Below are 8,319 nucleotides of genomic sequence, written 5' to 3'. Positions count from 1 at the left end.
TTCAAATTATTCTTTTCCTGTGTCCTATTAAAGATATATTTACCTATTCTTATGTCATAAATATATTTCCACATCATTTCATCTAGGGCATTATAATTTTAGCTTTTATGTTAAGAACTGTAGTACATCTCTTTTTTTGATGTGAATTGTTTTTAGTTTGTATTGAATTTGTTACAATATTGTTTTGTTTTTCTTTTTTTTAATTGTTTAGTTTTGGCTGTGCTGGGTCTTTGTTGCTGCTTAGGCTTTTCTCCAGTTGGGGCAAGCTGGGGCTACTCACCAGTTCCAGTGTGGGGGCTTCTCATTGCAGTGGCTTCTGTTGTCACAGACCACAGGCTCTCGAGTGCAGGCTGAGTAGTTATGGCACACTGGCTGAATTGCTGTGTGGCATGTGTGATTTTCTGGAAATAGGGATTGAACCTGTGTCTCCTGCATTCGCAGGAAGATTCTTTACCACTTAGCTGCCAGGGAAACCTTTGTTTCTATTTTTTATATTTTGAACTTTAAGCCTCAGGTCATGTGGATCTTAGCTCCCTGACCAGACGTCAAACCTCCCCACCGGCTGCATTTGAAGGCGAAGTCTTAATCACTAGACTGTCTGGAAAGTGCCTGTAGTACACCTTAAATATATGTTTCTGAATTTGATGTGAGTTAAGTCAAGATCTTTGTCGACTCTCCCCAAATACTGATATCTAGTTGCTTCAGCATCATTTGTTTTAAAGATTTTGCGTCCACACACTGCTAAATTACTTTTATTCAATTGGAATTTTAAATACAGGTCCATTTCTGGTCATTTTTCTGTTCCATCGATCTATTTGCCTCTCTTTAGGCCAATGCCTTTGTCTTGATTATTATAGTGCTACACTAAACTTTAAATCCATGTCATTAGTCCTCTAACTTTGCCCTTTATTTTCTTTTCCAAAATTGTTTAGGTCATTGTAAGCCCTTCATGTTTTCATTTAAATTTTAGAATTAGCAGCGTGTTATTCAGCCTCCATATGTTGGGATTTTTGATAGTTTTCCTCCTGTAATTGAGATCTAATATTACTGCATTGTGGTCAGAAAATGTAGTATGTGGTCAGAAAATGTGCTTGGAATGATTTCAGTTTTTTTGAATTTACCAAGGCTAGATTTATGGCCCAGGATGTGATGTATCCTGGAGAAGGTTCCATGTGTGCTTGAGAAAAAGGTGAAATTCATTGTTTTGGGGTGAAATGTCCTATAGATATCCATTAGGACTAACTGGTCTATTGTATCATTTAAAATTTATGTTTCCTTGTAAATTTTCTGTTTAGTTGATCTATCCATAGGTGTGAGTGGAGTATTAAAGTCTCCCACAATTATTGTGTTATTGCTAATTTCCCCTTTCATACTTGTTAGCATTTGTCTTACATATTGCGGTGCTCCTATGTTGGGTGCATATATATTTATAATTGTTATATCTTCTTCTTGGATTGATCCTTTGATCATTATGTAGTGTCCTTGTTTGTCTCTTTTCACAGCCTTTGTTTTAAAGTCTATTTTATCTGATATGAGTATTTCTACTCCTGCTTTCTTTTGGTCTCTATTTGCATGGAGTATCTTTTTCCAGCCCTTCACTTTCAGTCTGTATGTGTACCTTGTTTCGAGGTAGGTCTCTTGTAGACATAAGGGTCTTGTTTTTGTATCCATTCAACTAGTCTTTTGGTGGGGGCATTCAACCCATTTACATCTAAGGCAATTATTGATAAGTATGATCCTGTGGCCATTTACTTGTAGTTTTGGGTTCGAGTTTATATACCTTTGTTGTGCTTCCTGTCTAGAGAAGATCCTTTAGTATTTGTTGGAGAGCTGGTTTGTTGGCGCTGAATTCTCTCAGCTTTTGCTTGTCTGTAAAACTTTTGATTTCTCCTTCATATTTGAATGAGATCCTTGCTGGGTACAGTAATCTGGGCTGTAGGTTTTTTTCACTTTAAGTATGTCCTGCCACTCCTTCCTGGCCTGAAGATTTTCTATTGAAAGATCAACTGTTATCCTTATGGGAATCCCCTTTTGTGTTATTTGTTGTCTTTCCCTTGCTGCTTTTAATATTTGTTCTTTGTGTTTGATCTTTGTTAATTTGATTAATATGTGTCTTGGGGTGTTTCTCCTTGTGTTTATCCTGTTTGGGACTCTCTGGGTTTCTTGGACTTGGGTGACTATTTCCTTCCCCATTTTAGGGAAGTTTTCAACTATTATCTCCTCAAGTATTTTCTCATGGTCTTTCTTTTTGTCTTCTTCTTCTGGGACTCCTATGATTTGAATGTTGGGGCATTTAACATTGTCCCAGAGGTCTCTGAGATTGTCCTCATTTCTTTTAATTCGTTTTTCTTTCTTCCTCTCTGACCCAACCAAAAAATACGCCAAAGAACTAAACAGACATTTCTCCAAAGAAGACAAACAGATGGCTAACAAACACATGAAAAGATGCTCAACATCACTCATTGCAAATCAAAACCACAATGAGGTACCATTTCACACCAGTCAGAATGGCTGCTATCCAAAAGTCTACAAGAAATAAATGCTGGAGAGGGTGTGGAGAAAAGGGAACCAACCCTCTTACACTGTTGGTGGGAATGCAAACTAGTACAGCCACTATGGAGAACAGTGTGGAGATTCCTTAAAAAACTGGAAATAGAACTGCCATACGACCCAGCAATCCCACTGCTGGGCATACACACCAAGGAAACCAGAATTGAAAGAGACACTTGTACCCCAATGTTCATTGCAGCACTGTTTATAATAGCCAGGACATGGAAACAACCTAGATGTCCATCAGCAGATAAATGGATAAGAAAGCTGTGGTACATATACACAGTGGAGTATTACTCAGCCATTAAAAAGAATACATTTGAATCAGTTCTAAGTAGGTGGATAAAACTGGAGCCTATTATACAGAGTGAAGTAAGCCAGGAAAAAAAAAAAAAACAAACACCAATACAGTATTCTAACGCATATGTATGGAATTTAGAAAGACGGTAACGATAACCCTGTATACGAGACAGCAAAAGAGACACAGATGTATAGAACAATCTTTCGGACTCTGTGAGAGAGGGCGAGGGTGGGATGATTTGGGAGAATGGCATTAAAACATGTATATTATCATATGTGAAATGAATCATCAGTCCAGGTTCAATGCATAATACAGGATCTTTGGGGCTGGTGTACTTGGATGACCAGAGGGATGGGATGGGGAGGGAGGTGGGAGAGGGCTTCAGGATGGGAACACATGTACACCTGTGGCAGATTCATGTCAATGTATGGTGAAACCAATACAATATTGTAAAGTAATTAGCCTCCAATTAAAATAAATAAACATATTAAAAATAAATAAAAATAAAATTATTGAAGAAAACAATTTTAAAAAATACAATTAGCTTGTTAAGTTTTACAGAACAGCTAGGATTATTGATTGGATTTGTATTGCATTTTGGCATGATTTGTGTTTTTAACTATCAGTTCAGTTCAGTTCAGTCGCTCAGTTGTGTCCAACTCTTTGCGAACCCATGAATTGCAGCACGCCAGGCCTCCCTGTCCATCACAAACTCCCGGAGTTCACTCAAACTCACATCCATCGAGTCGGTGATGCCATCCAGCCTTCTCATCCTCTGTTGTCCCCTTCTCCTCCTGCCCCCAATCCGTCCTAGCATCAGAGTCTTTTCCAATGAGTCAACTCTTCGCATGAGGTGGCCAAAATACTGGAGTTTCAGCTTTAGCATCACTCCTTCCAAAGAACACCCAGGACTGATCTCCTTTAGAATGGACTGGTTGGATCTCCTTGCAGTCCAATGGACTCTCAAGAGTCTTCTCCAACACCACAGTTCAAAAGCATCAATTTTTCGGCACTCAGCTTTCTTCACAGTCCAACTCTCACATCCATACATGACTACTGGAAAAACCATAGCCTTGACTAGATGGACCTTTGTTGGCAAAGTAATGTCTCTGCTTTTGAATATGCTATCTAGGTTGGTCATAACTTTCCTTCCAAGGAGTAAGCGTCTTTTAATTTCCTGGCTGCAGTCACCATCTGCAGTGATTTTGGAGCCCAGAAAAATAAAGTCTGACACTGTTTCCACTGTTTCCCCATCTATTTCCCATGAAGTGATGGGACCAGATGCCATGATCTTCGTTTTCTGAATGTTGAGCTTTAAGCCAACTTTTTCACTCTCCTTTTTCACTTTCATCAAGAGGCTTTTGAGTTCCTCTTCACTTTCTGCCATAAGGGTAGTGTCATCTGCATATCTGAGGTTATTGATATTTCTCCCAGCAATCTTGATTCCAGCTTGTGCTTCATCCAGCCCAATGTTTCTCATGATGTACTCTGCATATAAGTTAAATAAGCAGGGTGACAATATACAGCCTTGACGTACTCCTTTTCCTATTTGGAACCAGTCTGTTGTTCCATGTCCAGTTCTAACTGTTGCTTCCTGACCTGCATATAGATTTCTCAAAAGGCAGTTCAGGTTGCCTGGTGTTCCCATTTCTTGAAGAATTTTCCACAGTTGATTGTGATCCACACAGTCAAAGGCTTTGGCATAGTCAGTAAAGCAGAAAGAGATGTTTTTCTGGAACTCTCTTGCTTTTTCCATGATCCAGCGGATGTTGGCAATTTGATGTCTGGTTCCTCTGCCTTTTCTAAAACCAGCTTGAACATCAGGAAGTTCATGGTTCACATATTGCTGAAGCCTGGCTTGGAGAATTTTGAGCATTACTTTACTAGCGTGTGAGATGAGTGCAATTGTGTGGTAGTTTGAGCATTCTTTGGCATTGCCTTCCTTTGGGATTGGAATAGTGAGCCTTCTAATACATAAAAAAGATACATCTCTACTTTTCTTTTTGTCTAAGTAATATGTTCAGTGACAAGTGTTTATATTTTTGAAAGAAATTTATCCAAGTGTATTATATGACAATGTTGTTAATACAATCAAAATTTTTCCAGTTTTTTGCAACTTTATAAAAATATAATTGATTTTTTTTTATAATGACTATACCTGGAAATCTTTCTATCTTACTTATTAGTTGAAGTAATTGATTTGGAAATTAGAATTATCTGCTCAGAATTAAATGGCAGTTATGTCATTTTCAAATATGGAGACAGTTTTCTTTCTTCCTTTCTGATCTTTTATTTATTTTTTATCATCTCATTTCATTGCATAGAACCCACAGTATATGTGACATGTATGTAGTGTCACTGATCTTTAGGAGGGAAAATTCAATACTTCACCATAATATATGGTCTTAGCTGCATTTTTAAATAAGTTTTTGCAGAGTGAATGAATTATTTTTTAGTTCTCTTTTTCATCATGAATGTGAGTTGAGAGGGTTTTTTTGTGACTATTGAGATAAATGTAAATTTTCTTCTTCTTTCCATTAATATCTTGTATTATATAGTATTAAAATGTTAAACTAAATTTGAATTCTAGAAATAAACCCAGTTTGGTCATGACATACTTTCTTTTTAAATTTAGAGCTCAATATGCATCTTAGATTTTTTTTCAATATGTATAATCTTTTCTTGAAATGTATTTATCAAATTTTTGTATAGGGTTATGATGGCCACATAAATTGTGAAGTGTTTCTTCCTCTACAATCTTTAAACATGTTTTCTGTATGAAATTGTAGTATTTGTTTTTTGCAAGTTTGATAGAATTCACCAGTGGACTGCTATGAGTTTTGTGAAAAGATTTCTTTAATTAATTCATGTTCTGTAGTATTTACAATGATACTAAAAGCTTCTGTATCAACTTATGTCATTTTTGGTAAGTAGGTTTTCTACAGAATTTTTCCATTTTATCTGTGTAATCTAGTTTACTGGTATAAAGTTGATCCTAATAGTCTCTTAGTTTAAGTCCAAATAATCTATAAAAAATATTCTTCTTGCATTCTGAATTTTGATAATTTTATCTTTCTATCCTTTTTCCTGATTGGTTTATAAGGGTAATTGTGTTTATTTCATGCTCATCAAATATTCCCTATACTATTTCTAATTATATTTTATAATACTATATTTAAATCTTCAAGTATTATATTTATTCTACAGTTATACATAAGGCTAAATCAAATATACTATATATCATGGCAAAAAAAAAAGCTAATTATAATAATATGTTTCTTGTTCAAGATTTTAAAAATAATGATTGTTGGCCCATTTTTAGAATTTATAAGTTTAAACAGATGTCTTCCTTACAGTGTTAATATTTATTAACAAATATTTCTACATTTCTACATTAACAAATGATATTCATTTCTACAAATGATAATATTTCTACAATTTAACACAAAAACTTGAGCTCACATTACATATTCATAGGATATATTTCTGCCTAAAATATAAATTATTTTTTAAGTTGATGTAGTTTGTAATTAAACCTTATATAGAAGGCAATTCATTAACAAGCTAATTATCTTTTCCTATGAAGCATTTTTATTTTATTCATAATTTTTGTGTTTTAAGGTAGTAAAGGGAGACTTCCATTCATATCTCAGCCTATACTGAACCATGCATAGTCATTATTAAAATGTAGTTTTTATAAAACCTTTTTTTCAACTCTTTGTTTTAGTATTAAAACATCTATTGTTACTTGATATGAAATTCTAATGTAAAAAGAAATTTCATGGAGAAAAAACTGTAATCTAGATGTTTGAAGATAGAGCAATGGACATATCTTTCTTAGTATTTTTGAAAGGCAAATGGTTATACTTAATATTACATGTCTGAAAATTACTTTGAAGCTGCACAGGGAAAATGCCTAAAAGAAATTAATGATTAATTGTGGAGATTTATATGTGCTATTCCATTAATCATAAGCTAAGAAAGAAATAAGAACAAGGAGGTTATAAGTCCGAAATGGAAGAAGGCTCTATGGGCCTAAAGCCATTATTCTAGAAAATAAATCCTGCCACACATCTAAGGGAATGAACACAGTAAATTTCAGGATTTGGAAAATGTTTCTTGTGGGAGAGAATCTCATTAAAGTAGATATGAATTACTTTGAAAGAAGGTCCATGGCAGTGTCAACTGCCTTTAACATGAAGAATACTTCCCTCCTCATTTCATTATGTTTATATCAAATTCTGTGATTTTTGTTTATGATCAATAAGCAATTTCTTCTAAGAAGACTGAAAGGTTACAGCCTGGTTTGCTCACAGTAATGATGATTTACTGGAATGTGAGTCATCCCTATTTATTTCAGCATATTGAATCATCAATTATCAGAGGCCCTGATGGGTTTGCTGTATTTATAACTGTCCTTTGACTAATGGAGGTTTGAGTTCCTATCATAATGTAAGCCAAACATTGATTTTAGTTTATAAGACCCGGTTTCCTCCATCAAATATACTCTTAGTAGGAACCAGTATTACATAGCTTCATTCGTTGTCAACTGAAGGAGAGACTCAATCGAGGAATGAACGGAGATGGGATGAATGGACAATTCTGAGCTCAGCTGATTTTCATGATTAACAACAAGAAAATTGACTAAGTCTGAAATGAATTCATTTAAAAATTTTCTTTTGCATTTCTGAAAAAAAGTAAATATAACACATTTAACATAGCATATTAATACATGTAATAATCCTTACCACTTTCTTATCCACTAACATTTTAGTACTCTTATCATTTGCTAAGTTAGTAAGCAACTCTTGTTTTCCTTTTACCAAATGTATTACCTTGAAAATCCTCCACAGAGCTTTGCCTTTTTTCTTCTGTTTGGATAGTGTTGGTATTTGTTTCAGAAAATAACTGTGTTTATCATAAGCACATTTATTTCCTTGGGATCTATATGTTTTCTAAGTATGTGCTTGTTTGGGACTAAATTCAGGACTTTAAATATTTGGAATATTTAGAAATTTTAATAACTGGTCAGTAACTACACCTAGTCCTCACAAAGACTGTTCTTTTAGCTCAGAATCTTAGCCTCAAAATCTACATGCTTTTTTCTCAGAGAAGCCTGGTTCTTTCTTTTTAAAGTGCTATGCTATGCTATGCTAAGTCACTTCAGTCATGTCCAACTCTGTGTGACCCCATAGACGGCAGCCACCAGGCTCCCCCGTCCCTGGGATTCTCCAGGCAAGAACACTGAATTGGGTTGCCATTTCCTTCTCCAACGCATGAAAGTGAAAAGTGAAAGTGAAGTTGCTCAGTCATGTCCGACTCTTAGTGACCCCATGGACTGCAGCCTACCAGGCTCCTCCATCCATGGGATTTTCCAGGCAAAAGTACTGGAGTGGGGTGCCATCGCCTTCTCCGACTACTTCAATGTAAATCACTAATTTTTTCTTTAATTGGCAGTTAATACCAAA

Source organism: Bos taurus, chromosome 7, assembly GCF_002263795.3.
Source record: "Bos taurus isolate L1 Dominette 01449 registration number 42190680 breed Hereford chromosome 7, ARS-UCD2.0, whole genome shotgun sequence".
NCBI lineage: Eukaryota > Metazoa > Chordata > Mammalia > Artiodactyla > Bovidae > Bos > Bos taurus.
The sequence above is the reverse complement of the archived record's forward strand: the minus strand, read 5'-3'. Positions refer to the sequence as shown.